General features: G+C 43.5%; 1 protein-coding gene across 1 annotated transcript in view; it reads left to right on the plus strand.

The window, feature by feature from the left end:
• Positions 1-1,177: 1,177 nt before the first annotated feature.
• The window catches only part of VGLL4 (vestigial like family member 4), a 186,672-nt gene continuing 162,876 nt past the window's right edge, over positions 1,178-24,973 (plus strand). The window contains exon 1 of the mRNA XM_036101322.2: positions 1,178-1,312. The gene's annotated coding sequence lies outside the window, so the exon portion shown is untranslated. The remainder of the gene's footprint in view (positions 1,313-24,973) is intronic.

The raw sequence follows: 24,973 nt of genomic DNA on the forward strand, positions 1-24,973 counted from the left end.
GCCACTCATAAACCTGCTTTGTGTCTCCACCCCTTGCTGACTGTTGAGTCATCTGCACACTAGGGTAAAAAAACCTGATATGCAAAGGCTGCAGCAGACACCGAGCGAGACCAAGAGAGGCATTTGCTAACTTTGCTGCTCCATCCTACCTGAGTTCTAGGGGGTGCCCTGAACACATTCTTCTTTACTTAAATTACTTTATTTTTACTTAAATTCACTGGAATCAGGCTTTCCCGTCTCAGATCAAACGGTGTTTTGCCAAGACTTGTGACCTTGTTACCTAGGCTTCTCCTTGCCTGGGCTGTGGGTTCCTTGGCAGAATTGTCGATAGTATAGACTCTGTCTCTCCCGTCTTGCTGACACAAGGGCCTGCAGAGAACTCTATTCCACCTGGTTTTATTTATTTATTTTTTTTAAGAATGTATTTATTTGAGAGGGAGCATGAGAGAAAGAGAGCACGAGCCGGGGGGGTGGGGGGGGGCAGAAGGAGGAGCAGACAAGGAGCAGACAGCCTGATGTGGGACTTGATCCAGGACCCTGCGATCATGACCTGAGCCGAAGACAGACGCATAACCAACTGAGCCACCCAGGCGACCCTCCACCTGGTTTTATAAATAAAGTGTTATTAGGACATAGCTAGGCTTACACATGTGAGTATTGTCTATGGCTGCTTTCATGCTACAGGAGTAGAGTTGAGACATTGTAACAAAGATCAGGTTTTGGCAAGACCAAAATATTTGCTATTTGGTCCTTCACAGAGTTTGCAAACCTCTTAATTCATCTACCTGGCTGCCCCCAGAGTGATCTCTCAAGCCTCAGATGCAATCATGCCATTCTTCTGCTTCAAAACAAAAACAAGAAAACTCAAAATCCGCAGTCTGTAAACAGAGCTCCTTGGTGTGCTCTCCATGACCTGCCCACACCCCCTTCCTTCCCTCCTGTGCACCCTTCGCCTCTGCCCTTGCTCAGCTCTGCATCACCAGTTACGCTTATGTCCGTGCTGTGCCTGATGCCTGGAATGCCCTCCCACTTTCTCTATCTGCCAAACCCCTTCACAACCTTTAACACCACATTCAAATATCACCTCCCCTCTGCACCTTCTTACGTGCCCAGCAGAATTAATTGCTCCTTCCTCTATGCTCCCGTAGCTCTTTGGACAGATGTATGCCATTGTATTGACCAAATGGGGTTGCGTGATGTGTTTATGTGTTTGTCTCTACCACTAGACAGTGAACTACTAGAGATCAAGGACCTTGTCTCATTGCCTTTCTGCCTCTGACCGGAACGAAGATGAATCATCTGGATGTTACAAGTAAGTCAGAAACAGATCTTTATAAAAGTCCCAGGAACCTGACTGTAATATCTTATCTGTGCCACCTCTTCTGATTGACTATCTTGTTTCTTCTCATCTCCATACTTCCTGGTAACTGAAATATCATAGGTGCTCAGAAAATGTCTCCCTGAGTGAGTGTGTAAATGGTATAAAATAACATGTGTTTTTTCTTTCTATTCTAACATCAAAATGCAGTAAACATATTGTCATATTTACTTTATCGTCAAGTACATTCAGGACTTTTAAAAGAAGTCTACCTTCGGGGCACCTGGGTGGCTCAGTCGGTTAAGCAGCTGCCTTTGGCTCAGGTCATGATCCCAGGGTCCTGGGATCGAGCCCCACATTGGGCTCTCTGCTCAGCGGGGAGCCTGCTTCTCCCTCTCCCTCTGCTCCTCCCCCTGCTCATGCTCTCTCTCTCTCAAATGAATAAATAAAATCTTAAAAAAGGAAGAAGTTGGGGCGCCTGGGTGGCTCAGTCATTAAGCGTCTGCCTTTGGCTCAGGTCATGATCCCAGGATCCTGGGATCGAGCCCCACATCGGGCTCCCTGCTCAGTGGGAAGCCTGCTTCTCCCTCTCCCACTCCCCCCTGCTTGTGTTCCCTCTCTTGCTGTGTCTCTCTCTGTCAAATAAATAAATAAAATCTTAAAAAAAAAAAGTCTACTTCATCTAAAGATATGCAAATGACCAATAAGCACATGAAAAGATGGTCAACATCATTAGCCATTAGGGCAATACAAATCAAAACTACAATGAGATCCCACTTCACACCCACCAGAATGGCTGTAATCAAAAAGACAGACAGTAACAAGTGTCCGTGAGGATGGGAAGTAATTGGAACCTCCTATGTTGCTGATGAGACTATGGCACAGTGCAGATGCTGTAGAAAACAATTTGACAGGTCCATAGTTACCAAGTGACCCAGTAATTCCATTCCCAAGTATATCCTCAAGAGGAATGAAATCATGCAACCACACAAAGACATGTACAGTAATATTCATAGCAGCATTATTATTATTATTACTATTTTTTTTAAAGATTTTTATTTATTTATTTATTTGACAGAGAGAGAGAGAGCGAGAGCAGGAACACAAGCAGGGGGAGTGGAAGAGGGAGAAGCAGGCTTCCCGCGGAGCAGGGAGCCCGATATGGGGCTCGATCCCAGGACCCTGGGATCATGACCTGAGCTGAAGGCAGACGCTTAACGACTGAGCCACCCAGGCGCCCCCATAGCAGCATTATTATTAATGGCAAAAGTGTGGGGCACCTGGATGGCTCAGTCAGTTAGGCATCTGAATTCAGTTCGGGTCATGATCCCAGGGTCCTGGGATTGAGCCCCGCATTGGGCTCCCTGCTAAGCGGGGAGTCTGCTTGTCCTTCTCCCTCTGCCCCTCACCTCTGCTCATGCTCTCTCTCTCTCACTCTGCTCTCTCTCTCAAAGAAATAAATAAAATCTTTTAAAAAATAACAGCAAAAATGTACAATGAAAATGCCCATTGACTGATAAATGGATAAATAAAATGTGGTATATTGCATACAATGAAATATTATTCAACCTTAAGAAGGGATGAAATTCTGACACATGCTACAAGATATATGAACCTTGAAGACATGCTCAGTGAGAGAGAAGCCAGTCACAAAATGCCATGTACTATAAAATCATGTATATATAGAATGTTCAGAATAGACAAATCCATAGAGACAGAAAATAGGTTAGTGGTAGCCTGGGTTTAGTGGGGATGAGGGTGGGGGAGGAGATGAGCAGGAACTGCTAAAAGGTAGGGAGTTGCTCTTTGGGCTGATGAAAATGTTATGGAATTAGACATTGGTGATGGTTGTATAACTCTGTGAATGTACTAAATCATTGAACAGTACACTTTAAGTGGGTTAATTTTATGGTAGTGGATTATACGTTGTTGTTGTTATTGTTGAAGTACTCTGCAACAAGTAGAGCTAAAATTGGTGAATTCTATTAATTTAACTTCCTGGTTGGGAAATTGTACTACAGTTGTGCAAGATGTTACCACTGAGAGAAACTGAGTAAAAGGTGCATGGGATCTCTCTCTATTCTTTATTACAATTGCATGTGAATCTACAATGATCTGAAAATAAAAAAATTTAATTTAAAAACGTACTCTACCTCTTCCCTATTTCTCTCCTCCCCAAATAAGAATTTCCCAGAGCATCATGTCAATGTTCCTTAAATGATATTGCTATTTAATGGCATCTTTTACTTGTTAGAAACCACAGACCTAGCTCATAGACAGATGAATTTTTCAAAAGCTGACCAAAGTGTTGGATGTAACAAAAATATATTTATCATCTCCAAAAAGTGAAAAAACCTAAAATCATTAATGAATGTTTAAAGATTTTTATTTATTTATATATTTGAGAGAGAAAGTGAGCGAGCAAGTGAGAGAACACGAGCAGGGGGCTGGGGGCGATGGGGAGAGGCAGAGGGATAAGCAGACTCCAGGGTCATGACCTGAGCCGAAGGCAGAGGCTTAACCAACTGAGCCACCCAGGTGCCCCCATTAATGAATGTTTAAATGGCTACCCAATATGATCTTATATCAAATAGTGAGCTGCAACTCAGCTCATTTATTTCTGTGTGTGTGTGTGTATTATATGCATAATATTTAATGTGGGATATTAGGAGGATTCAAACCAGAGGTGACGTGGTTTTGAATCTTGTCTTTTACCTCTTATAAATAAGATAAGTTTTTAACTTCTTTGAATCTCAATTTCATTTTCCATAGAAAGAAAATTATTGTATCTACTTCATAGACCTGTTGTGAAGGTTAAAATTACAGGGATAACTAATGCATGTAAAAGGCTCAGTAGAGTATCTGCCCCATTATAAGGGCTCAAAAATGTTAATTATTATGATGACGATAATACCAGGCGTGGCAATTTATGCACTGTTATCTCTGATGTGTATTTGTAGGTGACTGGAGCTGGTGTTAAGAGCCCTAAGCCCAGTAGGTCTTGGGCCCACTTGATAATGGGCTTGTATTTCACCAGAGCCAGAGAAAAGGCTTCTATTGTCACTCTGCTACAGGATCAATAGAAAGAGGAGAACAAAGGCCTGGTTACATTGGAGGCTCAAGCTAATATTATTTTAAATGAAAGCTACAAAAACAGTGTGGGAAAAAATACAGGAGGGGTGAGGCCAGCTAAGGTTTGCATCCTGAGGTCAGTTAGTGGTTGACTGAGTCACGAAGCATTTCATACAAATCATGATCTGACAATCTGACTGTCTTTTCCCTGCAAAAACTCAGGATACCTATTCTAAAAAAGCTTTTTTTTTTTTTTAAGGAATGTGTGTGATTTGTGGTGTCTTTTTTTTTTTTTAAAGATTTTTTTAATTTATTTATTGAGAGAGAGAGCACGAGAGGGGGAGAGTCAGAGGGAGAAGCAGACTCCCCGCCGAGCAGGGAGCCCGATGCGGGACTCGATCCCGGGACTCCAGGATCATGACCTGAGCCGAAGGCAGTCGCTTAACCAACTGAGCCATCCAGGCGCCCTGTGGTGTCTTATATATGAAAATGTTTGTATATGACTTAAATTACATTAGTTATACATTTACTCTTTATTGAAAAGAGACATCGGCACCTGCCTGGCAAACCTGAGCTTTAAGATTGTGTACGATCATGTAACCTTTGGAATAACTGTTTGGGACATCTCTGCAAACATGCATCAGGGCCTGGCACTGATGTACCTATAAAATGTAACAAACAACAACAACAAAACCCACGGGGGGGGGAAGAAAACGAGAGAGATCTGTAATAAATAAAAATCAGTGATTCTATGAATGTTTTATCTTATCATTCAGAGATAATATTAACACAAAAATGATAATGAAGGTCATCTTCATGTTTCTGGCACTTGTAAAAGATATTTTTAGAAAAACAGTATAACAGTAGAAATATCACTAATGTACTAGGCGATACAAAGATTAGAAATGAAAAGATCTAGGGTTCTGATACTTACCTATTGTGTAACTTCAGCCAAGTCACTTAAACTCTCTGTGCTTCACTTTCCTCATCTGTAAGAAATGAATACTAATATGTACCTCATGGGTTTGGTATGAAATTAACTAAGATAAATGGAATTTTATTCAAATATAAGGTAACATTATAGGAAATTATAGAGAATATCCGCAGTTGTGGGCTGTTTACAGATAACCCAGGATCACAGAATTGTATTATTATTACTTTGTATTATATTGTTTCACATTTTAGGCCAAAATTAGAACAGGGAGTAAAAATTCCAGAACAATAGAAGGACACCACTAGATGAAACTAATTTACCAATTTTTCCATGTTTTGTCTTTCAAGAGCTTTAAGATCTTCGATTCATAAAAGAGAAATTTGTGTCCACATCGGGAGGCAAATGTTCATCAAATAATAGTGAGTGCCTGAAGTGCTAGGTAAGGAGGGGTCATGCAGCAAGGCCTGGGCTGTAAGAGAGAGTTCTCTGATTGTGATGTTCAGCATGGGAACCGGAAGGGTAGGATAGATAAGAATTAGGTGTTCATTGGCCTTACATTTCCAAAAAGAGGGATACTGCATTAGCACGGGGCGGGGGGGAAGCAAAGGAAGATTATGATATATCTAGAAGACAGCAATGGGAGTCTGAGACGAAATCATTTGACAAACATTAACTAAGCACCTGTTTTGTGCCAGACTTTGTACAAGGCACTGGGGATGGAGGGATGAATGGGTGTGTATTCCTCAGTATTCTAGACAAGAGGCCTTGGAGTGTGTAGACTGAGGTTCAAATCCTGGATGTGCCACTTGACCTATAACTTTGGATAAGTGGTGGAGTCAGCCATGGAAACACAATATCACGTAACAGGTGGGCTAAGAGAGGTATGTACAGAAGATCTGGGAGGCTTCTAGTCAAGATGATGTCATAAGGTCATACTTTGAGGCTTTCCTCTGCTTCAAATATATGAAATGATAGATAAAGTATAAAAGAGAAAGGAAAAAATGGCCACACTAAAAAATACAATAAGGGGTGCCTGGGTGGCTCAGTCGTTAAGCGTCTGCCTTCGGCTCAGGTCATGATCCCAGGGTCCTGGGATCGAGCCCCGCATCGGCCTCCCTGCTCAGCGGGAAGCCTGCTTCTCCTTCTCCCACTCCCCCTGCTTGTGTTCCCTCTCTCGCTGTGTCTCTCTCTGTCAAATAAATAAATAAAATCTTTTAAAAACAAATAAAATAAAAAATACAATAAATATCTCTGTGGAGCAAAAATGGAAGAAATCTAGTGTAATAAATGGGCCTTCAGGGGGCTCTGGATGGGGAAGCAGGCAGAGGTGACCAGGGATCAGGCTTTTGTGTAGCAACAGAAATGACAAGGGCACCAAGCAAGGTGAAAGGCCAGACTCCGGCAACTGGAAACTGCTGGACAGGAAAGGAGTGCAACAGGGAGCCTGGGGTGGTCAAGAGGGAAAACACACTCTTAAAATGAATGTGCAAACCAGAATTCCCAAAGTCTATAAAGAAAATCAATGTGGGGGCACCTGGCTGACTCAGTCAGTAGAGCATGCAACTCTTGATCTCAGGGTTGTAAGTTCAAGCCCCACGTTGGGTATAGAGATTACTTAAAAAAATATATTAAAAAAAAAAAGAAAGAAGAAAAAAAACCCGCTAAAACACAGAGCCAAACAAAATCAACAATCAAGAGACGAATTCATTCCAGGTAAAATGAAAATAAGCAACCTGAGGATGACTTTAAGATGATTATGTTTACAGTCCTCTAAGGGATAGAAGGAGAAACAGTATCTATTTTTTTGTAAAAGGACAAAATATTAAAAAATAAAAATGGGAAGAAATGAAAAAGTGGATATGAAAGAGAAGAAAATGCTGAAAATGAAAAATAAAACTATTTACAATGAAGTATTAATAAAGAATAGAAAAGGAAGCTCCTAATTCAGTGGGTGGTAGAGCTCAGGAGGAAAAGTTGAGTTGCTTTAAGGCTTATAGGTGCCACCAGAGAGGGAACTCCTTAGTGTGTTTTGGAATGTTATACTTACTGTTGGGTTGTCAGAAAAGGCAGTAGGCTGGCCTCCTAGCTTTGGGGAGAAAAGTAGGCAATTGCTTACATTATAGAGAAGAAAACAAGCTTTGTTTGACAATGAAGTTATTGCCTTAAATTGAAAAGCTTCCTGAGAGGACAGCAACTTGCCCACCCAGAAATACTATAATAGCAAGTTCTGGAAATATTATCATTGGGTCCATCATCTTTGTGTGGGTTTTCTGCTGAGGAATGTTTTCTTTCTTTCTGATTTATAGAATTTGGTTTTTGCCTAGATGCTTCAACCTGGAAGGTGGAGGAGCTGGGATGGGGTGAAGGAAGGAGTTTTTATTGAGCCACACACTGTACTTGTTTTCCACACATGTTCTCATTGATCCGCACACCAACTCTGGAAGTCAGCTATTTTTATCCCCATGTTGCAATGAGGAAACTGAGACTCCAAAAGTTTAATGTAGGTCAATCAAATTTTCCAGGAGGTAGTGGAGGGGGCGGATCTGAAGCCATGTCTTCCTGTCCCAGTGCACACGAGGCTCGATCTCACCACCCTGAGATCATGACCTGAGCCGAAATCAAGAGTTCAACGCTTAACCAGCTGAGCCACCCAGGAGCCCCTGGAACCCTTCACATCTTAACTTGACTGACAGAGTCCTGCATGATCTGGCCCCACCGAGCTGTCCTGCCTCTGTATATTGCTCTCCCTCTTGCTCTCTGTCCTGCTGGCAACTTGGACTTTGCTGTCTCCTGCCTTCATAATGCTTTTCTTTCCTTCTTGTACAGGCCTTACTCCTACTCAACCCCCAGGCCTCAGTTACATACCAACTCTACAGAGAAGCATCCTCTGTCCTCCTAAGACTGAGTTGAGACCTTTGTTGTATGCTCCCATGGCTCTCTGTACACCGCCCTTAATAAACTCTAGTAAACTCTAGTTGCTTCTTAAATATCCCCCTTCCCAACTACACTCAGTCCCTCACCGACTGGGACTGTACCATTCTTGTCCACTAACATATCCTGAGCACCTACTCAGGGAACAGACATATAAGACACTCTCAGTGAGTACATGTTCTCTGCATGAATGATTTTCACACTATACTTAAGTGCTGACATGCCCAGTGATTGAAGGGAAGTGACACAGAATTGCTTCTAAATAGCAGAATCAGAGCAAAGATTAAACAACCCTGTGATTTACTTCAGAGTGACTTTTAGATGGAGAGCTCCTTATGTTCTGAAGAATAAGTTAAAAAGCATTGTCATTTTGCTGCCTGGAGCGGGCAGTTAATCAAACCCCAGTGGGGCCCGATTCCCAGGCGGGGAATAAACAAGGTGACATCATGGTGACACATTCCCAAGGGATCGTGCAAGTTGTCAGCTCTGTTTGCTGGTTGGAAGAGGCTGTCTTTGCTGTCTTGGGCTGCTAATCATCTTTGTAAGGCTTATGATTCTGAAGGTCTCCAGAGATGGGTGACAAACTTCAGTCTTCCAGCTCCTTCCCCCTCCATGTGACCCTCAGGATCTAGCTGGCTCTCTGGGGTGGTGCCCTCCGCTGCACACGCAGAGCTCCAGGAGACCAGTGCCTCTGCTTACTGGTTTCCGAATGCTGGGTACACTCAGAATGTCCCCTCACCTGCACTGCGGTGTAACCACTCACATCCTTCTAACAAACCTTCAGTGTTTGTAAAACTCTCCCACTTTCTCTCTGTCGTTTGATCATGGATCTTTTTTTTTTTTTTTTAAGATTTTATTTATTTATTTGACAGAGAGAGACACAATGAGAGAGGGAACACTAACAGGGGGAGTGGGAGAGGGAGAAGCAGGCTTCCTGCTGAGCAGGGAGTCCTGGATGTGGGGCTCGATCCCAGGACCCTGAGATCATGAACTGAGCTGAAGGCAGACACTTAACAACTGAACCACCCAGGCGCCCTTGATCATGGATCTTATGCTCATTGAGGAAAGAAGATAGATTGAAATTGTAGTGTTCTATGACATGTTATGTATACACACAGACTCAGCTTGGTGATCTGGGCAAGTATTTTAACCTCTTGATGCTTCACTTCTCTGTGGAGTAGAATAGTAATAGTAACTACTTGGTAGGAGGTTTGCCAAGGTTAATTAAGCTAATACGTGTACAGAGCTATCCTAGTTCCTGGCACATTGGTAATCAGTAAATATTTAGCCGTTTCTATTACTATTATTATTATATTTCATGAGAGGAAATGTGGTCTATTTGAAAGAACAGGGGCTCTGAAATCGGAAGACTGGGTTTCTATCTTGGATCATCTTGGATCTATCAAGCTGTGTGACTTCAGGGAGCCTCAAGTTGGTCATTTATAGGATAGTGGTTAATACTACCAGCCCCCTAAGAACCATTGTGAATATTAACCAAAGGACTGTCAGGAAAACATCTAGTGAAGGCCAGGCATGATGGGGAGGACACCCAGTAAAGGATAGCTCCTGCCTATTACTCCGCATAGCAAATGCATCACTTCCAATACATAATGAATGAAAATTGCATTCAAGCTAACCAGTAGAGAGAAGTCAAGGAAGAAGGGAAAGATAATGCTGTCAGACACTGTTGGTAGCATCCTGCAAATGACTCCGGAATTAGAACTGTTACTGAGTATCTCAAGGGCAAGAAAGACAGCTAACATCTATTGAGTACCTACTATGTGCCAGGCACTTTATATAAGTCCATTTGAGCCCCTAAAGATGTGCAAGGAAGGGATTATCACTCTATTTTACTGATAATAAGATAGATACAATGATTGCTAAGTTCTCAGTGAGTAAACAGTAAAGCTGGAGTTCTAAGCCAGGACTGTGTGATGCCCGAACACCGCTTTTCTCCCCATTATAAAATACTCAAACAGCTGATGTCTGTTGTAAGGACAAATAGACAGTAGTGAGGAGCTGGGCAGGGGAGTGTGTTGGGGTGAAATCATTGCAGGTAGTGAGACCAGTGTGGTGTATTATAGAAGCATGAGCAAGCAGATGCTCTACAGGACTGGAGAAGTCCATCTGGGGAAGGTGAGCGATGAGGCAGGAGAGGTGAAAGAGAGGACGGCAGGTGGTGAGGGTCTTTTGCAGCGCTGGGACCCCTTCACAGTGACAGGAGAGGTTCATCATCAAGCAGCCTTAGCATTGGCCATTGAGTATACATTGGTCCTGGTCTTCAAGTTCAAGCTGAACATTCCTACCTGACCACTTGCAGAGTGCTCAGAGTGCTCACAGCTGGTTCTCCTCATCTCAGTTCCTTTTCTCAGCTCCTGCACAGGAATGTGTCCTCTGACATGGGTGCTTGGACCCCCACGCCATCTCCTCACGGTCTTGCAGTCCCTTAGCCCTTTCCCATTCCCTCCCCAGGATCCCGCTCTTCCTAGTTTCAGCCTGGATCCTCGGGGCAGGGCTGTGAGTGGCCTGGGAGCTGCAAGTTGTGTCAAGGAGGCGTCTACAAGTTCCAGACTTTCCACAAAACCGAGAGAGTGACCCTCTCTGCCTATCTTCTACTTCCATGCATTGTTATGCTTCCTCTCATCTCTTTCTCTGCCTTCAATCCAGTTCCCAAGACTTGCTTTTGTTATCCCAGCCAAGGCATCTGCCAAGTCCTGGAAGAACAGTGTGGGGGAGGAAGGGAGAGAAAGTGGATCCCGCCACCCCACGAGGGGTCAGACTTCCCCAGTTGCGTCCTGGGCAGACTCACGTGTTAGCAGCTTCACCTGGGCAGTCAGTGTGAAGAGCACATTTGACGGGAACAGGACTCAGTAGGGGGCTGTGGCAGCCATCCATGGAAGAGCTGTGGTCATCTGGTTTAGCACTGTCATCTGCATCAGGCAGGAGAGTGAGGAAAAGAGATTTGAAAAATATTTCGGAGGTTTAAAAAAAATTGGTAATTGATTGACTGTACGAGGTGAGAGAGAGGGAGGGACTCACAGTGACACTCAGGTTTCTAGGTTGGATGTCTGGGTAGCAGGTAGTGTTTTTACCTGAGCTGGAGAGATAGCACATGGAGCGGATGGGAGGGGAGGCTGCAGGAGGGCTTTGCACAAGTCTGAGGAGCCCGTGGGACATGGAGGGTCCAGCCTGTGTTTGATACATGAGTCCAAAGCCCCAGAGAAAGGTCTCAACTGCCAACCAAGAGCAAGGAAGACCCACCACTCCCCCACCCACCCCGGTAGAATGAGAAGAGCAAGGGGCCAAGGAAAGAAGCTGAGAGAACAGTAACACTTAAGGCTCAGGTAGAGAAAAAGCAGCTCACAAAAACCCACAAAGACATACAAGAGACATAGGAGGAGACTCGGGGCTTCCCAGTGCATAGAGAATAAATCTGAACTCCTTACTGCTGCCCACAGAGCCCAGCAAGATCCTGCCCTGCCCATGTACCTCCTTGTCTTTTGCTCTTCCTTACTCAGATCAGACACAGGACTTTCCTTTTTCCTTGGGTGCACTAAGTGCAATCCTGTTTTAGGTCTGCTCCTTCTGACATTCACCACTTTCCAGGGTCTTTTTTTTGAAAAACAAAAAACATTTTATTAAGGTGTGATTGACATGTAAAAAGCTGTGCAGATTTAATGTATACAACTCAGTGAGTTTGGGGATAAGTGTATACCTGTGACTCTCACCACCATGGAAGCCATAAATGGATTCATCACCTCCCAAAGCTTCCTTTGCCTCCCTTTATTATTATTACTTTTGTTTGTTCGTTTGTGGTAAGAATAAATAACATAAGATCTATCCTTTTAGCAAAATTTAAGTATACAATATGGTATTGTTAACTATGATCTCTGGAAATTATTGATCTTGTATAACTGAAACTTTGTACTCTTTGACTATCACTTCTGCCATTTCTCCCTCTCCCAGCCCCTGGCAACCACCATTCTATTACCTCCTTCTATGAGTTTTACTATTTTAGATTCCCCCACATCAGTGGAATCATGCAGCATTTGTCTTCTTAGGTCTGGCTTATTTCACTTATTATAATGTCCTCTAGGTCCATCCATGTTGGTGCAAATGGCAAGATTTCCTTCCTTCTTTTTTTTTTTTTTTTTAAGATTTATCTATTTATTTGAGAGAGAGAGTGCATACACAAGCAGGGGGAGGGGCAGACGGAGAGGGAGAGAGAGAATCTCAAGCAGACTCCACAATGAGTGTGGACCGGACATGGGGCTTGATCTCACGACCCTGAGATCATGGCCTGAGTTGAAACCAAGAGTCACATGCTTAACCGACTAAGCCACCCAGGCGCCCCTCCTTCTTTTTTAGGAGTGTAAAATAGTCCATTGTTTATATATATCACATTTTCTTTATCCATTCATCCATTGATAGACATTTCGGTTGTTTCCATATCTGGGCTACTGTGAATAATGCCGGGCAGCCATTTTTTACCATCCTGTCACTTCCTCCTGATTTACTTCCTTTATAGCTCATAGGACTATCTAAAATCTTTGGAACATTTACTTGTTCATTTGCCTCTCTCCATGTTCCCCACTAAAATTAAGCTTCATAAGGACAGTTAGCTTGTCTGCCTTGTTCACCTGTGTGTGCTCAGGACCCACCTGAGTGTCTGGCACGTGTAGTACACACTCAGTAAATATCTGCAAAATGAATGAATGGGCCAGAAGAGGGTGATGTCACAGCAGCCTAGGACAGTGGTTCTCAGTCGGGACTGCTTGCATCAAAGTCACCCACGAAGCCTTGTAAACGTACAGATGCCTGTCCCTTGCGCTAACCTCATACCCACAGAATCTGAACCCGTGAGCATTGATACGTGTAAAATTCTCCACTTTGATGTCCTCAGATGACAGCCAGGGTTGAGAACCCTTAGAGTGAGGAATTTCAAGAAGGATCAACCGTGGCAAAGGCTATAGGGAGTTTCAGTGAGCTAAGGACTGAACAAGGTCCAGACTTGATGTTCTTTAGGGTTGAGCCAGTCAGTTCAAAGTGTAGAGGAAGCTGCTCAGAAGGAAATGTGCTGACTGCCTTTCAGGTTCTACCTACCAGTGCTGCCCTGACTGTCCTTTGGGGAATTCATTCTCCCCTGTTCTCGACCATGTGGTTTGGTGGGTCTGACCCCAGCAGAGCAAGTGCTTACTGGTCACAGTAATGTGCTTGCCTCCCACAGCATTTGGCTCAGGGCTCGACCGATGAGCAGATCACAGCCAAGAAGCTGCTTGCTCGGGCTTCTGAGTAAAAGTCTCTTCTGGAAACTCCTAGGAAAGACTCTTTCTGTTCCTCTGGATGTCGTGGTATGAGAGTATGCAACTTGGACCTACGGTAGCCATTTTGCCACCACAAAACAGAACGTGGAGCCTGCAGATAAACCAGGTCCACGGGAGAGAGAGCTGAAGAAGGCAGTAACTGGGGCCTTGGTGACGGGTGAGATCCTTGGAAACAAGCCCTGTCTGGAGCTAGTTCCCTCTGAACGTTTCAGTTGCAAGAGTAAACAAATTCTTATGGGTGAAAAAGAGTCCTGACCAATACAACTATTATGTCAGCCTATACATCTGGCCAGGTGAGAGGGAACTGGGCTTTAGCTTGCTGATGCTCAGACCCATCAGTCGCTTTTACTGAAGGAGGATGTCAAGCCAAGCCACAAGTCTTTAGTTACCAGAATGATGTGAGCAACCAGAACAACTAGTAAATATTTTAGACGGTTAGAACATAGGTCTAAAAGGGTTGGAGCCTATTGTGGGCTTGATTCTGGAAAGGGGATCTTTTATATCTGCCTCAATAGAGAGAAAGCTTTTTAGAAATAGACATCCCCTGAAGTCTTTTGCTCACGTGGGCACAAAACTGATGCCAAGATGTTCCAATATCGAATATGGCCACAGTAGTCTTAAAAGCCAAAGTCAATTCTTGCCATCCTCAGAAACCAACATGAAACAGACAGATCCAGCAGATCTCAGGCTACTTTGGGTGTGAATGAATACCTCCTCTTGCTTCATATCTGAATGCTATACATCGGTTTTGGTTGTACATTGTGTTTATGTGTTTATGCTTTGATTCACAGCATTTCTCATGTTATGGAATTGGTTTGTGTTGAACACAACTGTAAATAAAAAGAAAGAAATGGCTGGGGTGCCAGGGTGGCTCAGTCAGTTAAGCATCTGCCTTAGACTCAGGTCCTGATCCTGGCGTCCTGGGATCAAGCCCCACCTAGGGCTCCCTGCTCAGTGGAGAGTCTACTTCTCCCTCTCCCTCTGCCCCTCTCCTCCGCTCGTGCTCTCTCTCTCTCTCTCTCTCTCAAATAAAGAAATAAAATCTTAAAAAAGGAAGAAAAAGAAAAGACGGAAGGAAAGAGAGAGAGAAATAAAGAAAGAAAGAAAAGAAAGAAAGAGAAAAAGAATGAAAAGGAAGGAAGGAAGGAAAGAAGAAAGAAAGAAAGAAATGGCTGAAAGAGAAAAAAAATCTGCCAACAGATCCTGACCCTCTGTAGTAACCAATGGACTAGCCAGTCCATTGTCCCTGTGCCTTAACTATGTAGGCTGGAGTTGCAGAGAACTCAGGGGCCCTCTGGGGGACCCTAATCATTGTAAAGCAAAGGAAACAGGTTTTGGTGGCCAGGATCCAAGGCATATGAATATAGGATTCCAGTTTCCAGGTATGTAGTCAAAAGAGTATGAGGTTCAAACCCTAGTTCAACCACTTTCTGGCTGTGTGACAAGTAGGTTATTTAGCAAATCTGAGACTCTTTGCTCAATCCTAAGCACGAGTACAATGAAATTTGCTTCCTAGGGTGTTGAGGGTCAAATGATAGCACATAGGTGTAAGTGCCAAGCAGAACCCCCTCTAAGCTCTCATTTTGGTAACAAAATAATTGCCGAGGGTTCAAATCTCATGCTTTTGCTTGTACCATCCAGATGACTCCTCTGGTAACTCCCACTGAAGAGAACTCTCAAAAAAAATGTCAATTTCTCTTTCTTTTCTTCATCATTTTACTATTGCATGTAAGAGTAGAAAACACATTAACATTAATATGAGACATTGAGGCTGAAGAGTGGGATTCTAGTGTTTGATATGTAAATACTGTGTCCCACTAATGTTTTTCCAACTTTATTGAAGTATAATCTAGATCTATTTCAAGTGTATGGCTTAAGGACTTTTGACAAATGCATACATCTATGAAACCACCAATCAAGATAAAACTATTTCCACCATTCCAGAAAGTTCCTTCATGCCTCTTTACAGTCATTCCCTTCAGCCTTATCCCTGGTAACCACTGAACTCATTTCTATCACCACATATTAGATTTGTCTTTTCTGGAATTTCATGTAGATGAAATCATATAGTATGTAGTCTTTTATACCTCGGGGTTTTTTCCTCAGCATAATGTTTTGAGATCCTTCCATGTTGTTACATGTATTAGTGGTTCATTCCTTTTATCGTTGAGGAGTATTCCATTGTATGGATGGATCACAATTTGTTTATCTATTTACCTGTGTTTTTTAAAAGATTTTATTTATTTGACAGAGAGAGAGAGAGCAAGAGCACACGAGCACAAGCGGTGTGGTGGGGGGAGGCAGCAGGCAGAGGCAGAGGGAGAAGCAGGCTTCCCACGGAGCGGGGAGCCCGATGTGGGACTCGAACCCAGGACCTGGGAACCATGAGCTGAGCCTAAGGCAGACGCTTAACCTACTGAGCCACCCAGTCACCCCTATTTACGTGTTGATGGACATTTAGCTTGTTTGTGGTCTTTGACTATTATAAGCAAAGCTGCTCTGACATTGTGTGCCAGTCTTTTTGTAACATTTCATTTCTGTTGGGTATATATCTGGCTTGAGAACTGCAGGGTCACATGATAAGTGTATATTTAAATTTTTAAATGTTTGTAGAGAGGGTCAATCAGCACATGAGAACTCTAATCGCTTTACGTCTTTCCTGGCACTTGATACTGTTTTAGCCATTCTAGCAGATATGAAATGGTGACTCATTGTGATTTGTTACTAACTCAAAAAAAAAAAACTGTGTTAAAATACACATAACAGGGGCGCTGGGTGGCTCAGTCCGTTAAACATCCGATTCTTGATTTCAGCTCAGGTCTTGGTCTCAGGGATGTGAGATCGAGCCCCATGTCTGGCTCCTCACTCACCATGGAGTCTGCTTAAGATTCTCTCTCTCCTGGGCACCAGGGTCCTGGGATCGAGCCCTGCTTTGGGCTGCAGGCTCCGTGGGGAACCTGCTTCTCCCTCTTCTGCTGCCCTTCCTCCTTCCCCTGCTCGTGCTCTCTCTCTTGCTTTCTATCTCAAATAAATAAAATCTTAAAAAAAAAAAAAAAAGATTCTCTCTCTCCCTCTCCCCACTCACACACACACTTTCCCTCTAAATAAATAAATAAAATCTTCATAAAAAATACACATAACATAAAATTTACATCTTAACCATTTTTTTAAAGAATCTATTTTTTTTTAGATTTTATTTATTTGACACAGAGAGAGGGAGAGAGAGAGAGAGACGGTGAGAGAGGGAACACAAGCAGGGGGAGTGGGAGAGGGAGAAGCAGGCTCCCCTCTGAGCAGGGAGCCCGACCCGGGGCTCGATCCCAGGACCCTGGGATCATGACCTGAGCCAAAGCAGACGCTTAACGACTGAGCCACCCAGGCGCCCCTTAATCATTTTTAAGTGTAAAGTTCAGTGGCACATTCAGTACACTCACATTGTGCAACCATCACCACCGTCCATCCTCAGAACACTTTTCATCTTGCAAAACTGAAACTCTGTATCCATTCAACAATAACTCCCATTCTCTGGCAACCACGATTCTACTTTTCCATCTCTATGAATCTGACTACTCTAACTACCTCATATAAGTGAAATCATATACTATTTGTCTTTTTCTGACTGGTTTATTTCACTTAGCATAGTGTCCTGAGGTTTCTTCCATGTAGCATGTGTTAGAATTTCCTTCCTTTTTAAGGCTGAATAATATTCCATCGTGTGTGTAAACCACATTGTGCTTATCCATTCATCCTCCATGGACACTTAGGTTGCTTCCTGCCACCTTTTAGTTATAGTGAATATTGCTGATATAACATGGGTGTACAAACATCTCTTCGGAGACCCTTGCTTTCAATTAGTTTCATTTTAAACTTTCTGAGGAACCACCATACTGTTTTCCACAGTGGCTGCACCACTTCACATTCCTACCAACAGCGCAGGAGGATTCCAATTTCTCCACATCTTCGCCAACACTTGGTTTTCTGGGTTTTTTGGTAGCAGCCATCTTACTGAGTGTGGTCTTGATTTGCATCTCCTTAATTATTAGTGATGTTGAACATCTTCATGTGTTTATTGGCCATTTATAGATCTTCTTTGGAAAGATATCTATTCAAGTGCCTTGCCCATTTTTCAATTGGGGTGTTTTGTTGTTGTTTATACTGTCCTTCTCTTAGCAATGTTACTCCATTTTATAGATTATGAAACTTCAGTTCGGAGTGGCGAAGGGACCATAATAGTACTGGTCACAGGCATTGTTCTTATGTCATCAAAGATAAAGATAAGCAATCATTTGAATATTGGTTGATAGTATCCTAAGGGCAGTAGAAGTGTGACGGAGGCTGGGGATGCATTCACAGTTCTGAGAATGGCCAGAGAAGTAAACAACGTTAATACAACATGAGACGCGCTGTAAACGGGAAAGTATATGAAGCCAGTAAGGTATATTTGGGAAACTGAAAGGAGTGTAGGATAGCTGGAGCGTTGCATATAAGGAGCAGCTAGAAATGAGGCTAGAGAGGGAGGTTGGTGGGAGTTCTTAGTTGTAGATGACAGAATCTACTCAAGCTTATTTAAGCAGAAAACAAATTTTGAAAAGAATATTAGGTAGTTCACCTCTCTACGAGGGTCATAGAATGGGGCTGGGAGGCCACAGGACCACAAACAATGCCCAAACCTCCCCACAGGACTTTCACCAAAGACACCACTGCCCACCCCACCCCCCTCTGGTATAGTCACCGAAGCTCACTGGCTGCCGTGACATGGACACCCAGACCTCCATAACTGCTGCCCTCTTCACTTATCCTGGTCTAAAAATGGATTCTCTGGAGTACCTGCTTCCTCACACAGCTCATACGTGAACAAATTCTCACGTGGCTGTGTCTGATGGACAGAGCCTAAGTGCCTCGGATGCAAGTTGGGAAAATGAGTTTTTCTGACTTCTGTCTTCAGTAGGCAGGACTCATAAGGGAGGGAACACTTCAATCATAGGAAGGGGTTCAAAAGGTAGTGGGCATGTTCATACAAAAACTTGTACATGAATGTTCACAGGCATCTTTATTTGTGATAGCCCAAACGTGGAAATAGCCCAGATGTCCTTCAACAGGCCAATGGTTAAACAAACTGGTCCATCCATACCGCTGAGTAGTAATTACTCAGCAGTAAAAGGAATGGAAAGATTGATACACACAAGAACTTGCATGGATCTCTAGGGACTTATGCCGAGGGAGAGAAGCCAATCCCAAAAGGTGGCATACTGTGTTATTCCATTTATAGAACATTTAAAAATGACAAATTTTAGAAATGGTGACTAGCTTGGCGGTTGCCAGAGTCAGGGATGGGGGGAGAAGGCACAGCAGGAAGGAGGTAAGTGTGGGTATAAAAGAGCAATGCAGAGGATCCTTGTGGTGATGGAAATATTCTGTGTCTTGACCGTGGAGGTGGATATGTGGATACCTACACATGATAAAATGGTAAAGAATTAAACACACACATATGCGTGCACACACACACACAAATGAATACAAGCAAAAACTGGGAACTGAATCAGATTGGTGGATTGTATCAATGTCAGTTTTCTGGTTATGATATTGTACTATAGTTTGCATTGTAGAAAACTAGACAAAGAGTACATGGGATCTCTATTATTTATTATAATTACATGTAAATCTACAGTTATCACTATAAAAATTTTTAAAAAAACAGTGAAAAAACAGAAAACGCTAGGAACTTAAGACTTTAAGAGCCATGGGGAACTATTGTGGGATTTTAAGCAGGAGTGACACATGTCTTCATTTAGCACCTATTTTCTGTCCAGTGGTAGGATAATGTTATCCTGGTTTCAGTTACAACTGTGACATTTTAATTTAAAATAAAATTTAAAAGATCTGTCTTTATTTTTAACCTGATGTGGTTTCCCAGAGTTTCCAAGAAGTCAATTTTAGGCCTGATATGCAAGCTCCGATTCCTTCTGCAACAGAAAGAATAAGGATTTGTTCTTTCATTCCTTCCTCAAGTATTTATTAAGCATCTGCTAGGCTCTGTGCCAGGCACATAGATTCAGCAATGAGTAAAAGACAGTCCTGCCTTTGAGGCACTGTGTTGTTAGATTCTCGGGGAGGGGGGAACGTGGCTCCAATAAGAAAGGGATTTATTAAAAGAAAGAAAGAAAGAGAGGAAGAGAGAGAGAAAGAAAGAGAGAGGGAGAGAGAGAGAGAGAGGAAGGAAGGGAGGGAGGGAGGGAGGGAGGGAGGGAGGGAGGGAGAGAGGAAGGAAGGAAGGAAGGAAGGAAGGAAGGAAGGAAGGAAAAGGGGAAGGGAAGAGGATTTATTTGAATATCATGTAACCTAAAGCCAGGGGACAAAGGTCCAGAGATGGTGCAGTGGCCTCACAATGTCACCAACGTCCCAGGCTCCTGCTATGTTTTTTTCTCTGCCATCCTTAGCATCGTCCCCCCAGCCTCAAGCTTACCCATGGTTGCAAGGTGGGCAATGCAGCTTGGCTCGTATAAGGAGGAAGGAGAGAAGAGCAGCAGAGTACCTGCCAGCTGAATCATCAAGCACCCCCAAAACCCATCAGCTTCTGTTTGCATCTCATTGACCACTCCTGTCTTGCAAGGGAGCTGGGAAATCAGCATTCTCTTGCTGGGGCAGGGAGAACCTGGATAATGATTGGTAACTAGTGGTCTCAGTAACTAGTGAGAGACAATACAGTGTGATAAACCCCTGTATATGTAATAGAAATATGACACAGAGGCTGCAGAGCCACACATCCAGCCTTGAAGCAATCAGGGAAAGCTTCACAGAGGAGGAGACTTTTTGAAGAAATGCCCAGTAGAGGGAAATGCACTGCACGTACCAAGGCATAAGAGGGCCTGTCACGTTTAAGACAGAAAGTAAAGTCTGATGGTGCTGGAGCATAAAGTGTTTTCAGGAGTGTTCGGAGAGGAGGCTAGAAGAGTAGCCTGGGACCAGCACAGGAAGAGACTTGAATGCTGTGTTAAGGAAGTATGGACTTGGTCCTATCATGCAGGAGTTTTTAAACTTTAGCATGCTTCAGGATCATCCTAGGGGGTCAGTGAAACACAGAACACTGGTCCTCACCACCAGAGCTTCTGCTGGAGTATGTCTGGGATCAGGCCTGAGAATTTGCATTTGCATTTCTAATAAGTCCCTGTTGATCAGGGGACCCCATTTGGAGAACCATAGGTATAATGGATAGTTTCCAAGTAGGGGAATAATGTGATCATGTGTTTTTGAATGATCATCCACAAAATTAACCTGGAATGAATAATTTCTTGCAGAGTGCAAATGTCTCAGACGCAGCAGCTCTCTAGGAGCACAGCCCTAAAAGGTAGGCAGCTTGCCCCTAGGGGCCTCGCCTTGCTCAGCACAGATGCCTTTTTTTTTTTTTTTAAAGATTTTATTTATTTATTTGACAGAGAGAGACACAGCGAGAGAGGGAACACAAGCAGGGGGAGTGGGAGAGGGAGAAGCAGGCTTCCCATGGAGCAGGGAGCCTAATGCAGGGCTCGATCCCAGGACCCCGGGATCATGACCTGAGCCAAAGGCAGATGCTTAACGACTGAGCCACCCAGGCGCCCCAGCACAGATGCTTTTAAAAACAAGATTTGAGGTGTTGAGGGGATCTGGGCTCCAGGTCTGTCTCTGGGACCAAATGGTTGTATGAACTGGGGCAACTATGTTAACCAATTTGAATGTCAATTAGGACACCTATAACAATAATGACTACCATTTATTATAGTTACACAATTATCTTGTTTAATACCACTGTCCTGAAAGATAGGTATTACTGTTCCATTCTACAGGTAAGAAAATTAAGGCTCAGATTACAACTTGCTCACCATTCCAAGACTCTTAAAGGATGGGGTTAGGATTCAAAACCAGAATTTTTTTCCTTTAACTCCAAAGTTTACACTCCTTTTTTTTCTTTTTTTAAAGCTTATGCTCCTTAACTACATTGCCATGATTTCTGAAACTGAGGTTTACAAATGTAGTCTTAGGAATTTATGAGTTTTGTAGGAGAATTTTTAAAATTTAGTATTCTTGATGTTAACCTTTAAAAAATTGATACAAGCAAATATTGGGTTGTCTGGATGACTCTTCTGGGCCTTTGCATTTGCTTTGCCCTGACCTGGCACATGCTTCCCCCATATAGGCACATAGACATATAGACACAAAATTGGCATAAGCAAATATTGGGTTATCTGGATAACGCTTCTAGCTGATTGAGCCCCTGCATCTGCATTTATGTTTGCAATGGCATTAGAGCTGAGTAGAATAATTTTAATGGTCCCAGCCCAAAGAGCCAAAGAACATTAGTAGTCTTCACTAGTGAATGGTGCACCCATGCAAAGTAAAGAGCAAATGACCTCAAGATCAGCTGTATGAATGAGTGTTCACTGAGGTTTGAATGGAAAAAAGAGGTTAGAAGAGTTAAGTCATCAAGTGGCACATGGTAGTAGTAAAATGAAAACACACGAGCCCATATCAGTCAGTTTCACATTCATATTATTAACAGCTATTTAATTTAATAAAGCAGCACCATCTGTCATATTAGGTCCATGCTGTTAATGTCAACATTGGTGATTTGGTGGCATTGCTTGTATTTACCTTGCTAAGGTGTTTGTGTTCGATAGCTGCTTAAGGCCTAGCTACAATCCTCTAAGGAGGTTATACATATTCAAGGTACACGGGAACAAGAATAATGTACATCAACTCTGGGAGTCCGGAATTTCTGTTCTTTATTGGGGGTGTGCAAATTACTTCATGTTAAGCCAGGGCTCTGGGTTATAGTGAGCAGAAATGGTCAGTCTCTGGTAATATAAGCAGAAATGGAGTTTGTTGGATGGGGATTGGGTGGCTGAAAAACAGGTGGGAAGAGTAGAGAACCAAACTCCGGTCAGAGCTGGAGAGGGTGGTCAGGGCTTCCCCAGAACCATCTGGGGCAGAAGGAGCTAGGACTGTCCCAGCACTGGATTCCCCACTTTGGCCCAGGCATTGCTATTCCAGGACTCTTGATCCTGCCATCACCAAGATCCTGGGCAGGAACATCCAGTGGCTGAGCCTAGACCATTTGCCCACCTCCTGGCTCAGGGAGGGGTCATGGGGCGCCCTTCGGCTTCTGTAAACCTAGCCAATGAAGAATTTCTCCCAAATAGGAAGGACCTCTAGATGCTGGGGAGCCAAGACCTTGTTGATATCCACAATTCACTTTCCTACAAAACAGAGAACATGGGACCAGTTCCGGGGATGTCAGCATTAACTAAGACAACCTCATGAGCATCCACAGTAGAGCCCTGCCCACATGCTTGCGGACATTGCTGAGCACTGTCTGAGGAGTCCCACAGCAATGAAGAGCAGCTTCGAAAGGTCTAGACTCCACCGCTGGTTTTTCTGTTTCACGGCTCTCATCATAGTGGGCAGATCAAGAGGGAACCAGGCAAGGTAATTTAACAAGCCTGAGAAACTGTGTATCCCTTGAAAAAAGACTTTTTTATTTTTTCCCATTTAAACCAGCTTCTTCTAATGTTCTAAAAACTAGCTAATAAAAGGCCTCTGGCTCAGTTTCTGGAGTTGAGATTCAGAAAACAGAATATTTATCATTGCAGCATTTTAAGGTTCCCATCCTCCTGAGCTAATCACGCAAATGGTCTTGCTCCGAGCATGAGGGATGGGAAGTGTGTGCCTGGGTCTCTGATGGCGCTTGCTAAGAATGCTTCCCCTCCGAGCCAGCGGGCTTCACATGTGGCTGCAATTAACTGTGAAGAAAACCTGCGGCAAGAGGAAACTCTGTGCGTTCTGTGCTCCATGTTGTGAAACTGTTACCCTTTCTTATTTTGGTTGCAGATCCTCCACTTTGAAAGTGTTTCATTTTGGGAGCTGCACAGGAAGTTATTGATTGTGTGTTGCTTTCTTTGCAAAGATTTCTGCACCAGGAAATAGGTTTGTTTTTCTCCCTCCTTCTCCAGTTACATGAAAGCGTTGGGGAAAAAAAAAATCTGTTTTGGCTACTGCATGGCCTGCCCACCCCCCACCTCTCTGACCTCATCCTCTACCACTCTTCCCCATCCCCACCTACTCCAGACACACTGGCCTCATGGCTGATTTTGGAACATGCCAGGTACTGTTCTGCCTCTGGGCCTTTGCATTTGCTTTGCCCTGACCTGGCACATGCTTCCCCCATATAGGCACATAGACATATAGACACAAAATTGGCATAAGCAAATATTGGGTTATCTGGATAACGCTTCTAGCTGATTGAGCCCCTGCATCTGCGTTTATGTTTGCACAAACTCTCAAGTTCCTTCAGGTTTCTGCTCAAGTGTTCCTTATTATAGAAGTCTTCCTGCTTCTAGTAACTCCAGCGCCTGACTTCCCTGGTATTTTCTCATTAACCCCACCCTGTTGTTCTCTAGGGCAGCTAACACACAGTATACTTCTTTATTTATCATCTTCTCCTCCTAAAATGGCATCTTCACAGGGCAGAGACTGTTTACTAACCACTAGTGGCCAGCACATAGTAGACACTCAATAAATTATGTGTTGAATGAGTGAATGCATGTAATAGTAACAGTTATCATTTCATGCGTTATAGAATTACAAACATTATCTCTAAAGAGGAGTAAAGTTATGCTGATGCAGTTAATGCACTGAAGGTCAAGGTAATGAGGGGCCCATACCTGTATGAGGAGGGTTGGGATCAGAAGCCCTGGGTAAAGGGAAATGCAACATTTAAATCTCCAGTCTTGACCCTTCCTTTGTGGTCCTGACTTATAACCAACTGCCTTTTCAACATTTCCTTTTGGATGTGTCATAGGCAGCTCATACTACATGTGACCAAAATGGGTCTTTTGGTATCTCCTGCCTCTAGTATAAACCTACTCCTCATCCAACTTCCCATTTCAGTTAATGACCACCTTCTACCTTTGCTCAGGCCAAAAGCAAGGAGTCATCCTGGGGGCCTCACTTTCTTTCAACCCCTATGTGCAATCCACCAGAAAATGTGCCAACTCTACCATGACAGAAATGGCCAGTTGGACACTAAGGATCTGAGTTCCCTTCCCATCGCGTAGAACTTTTGCCCGGAAGTGGCTGCCCACACAGGGACTGCCTTTCTTAGCTTCCCATCATTCAGGTGAGGCCATGTGACTGGTTCTCACCAATGGGATTAAGGGGAAGTGATCTGTGCTTAGGCCCATGAAGAAACATGTGTGCCCTCTCCGTGTTCTCTTTCTCCATCTGCTGGATAAAGAAGATCCTGCAAAGGATCCTGAGGTCCTGGGGCTGGCAGAGCCACAAGACTGAGGGATCCTGGGTTCCTGAGTCAGCACTTGCCGGACAGCCACTGGTTCTTCTAGAACACCTGTTTGGACTTTATGT

The sequence above is a fragment of the Halichoerus grypus genome, chromosome 1 (genome assembly GCF_964656455.1).
Source record: "Halichoerus grypus chromosome 1, mHalGry1.hap1.1, whole genome shotgun sequence".
In the NCBI taxonomy this organism is placed as follows: domain Eukaryota; kingdom Metazoa; phylum Chordata; class Mammalia; order Carnivora; family Phocidae; genus Halichoerus; species Halichoerus grypus.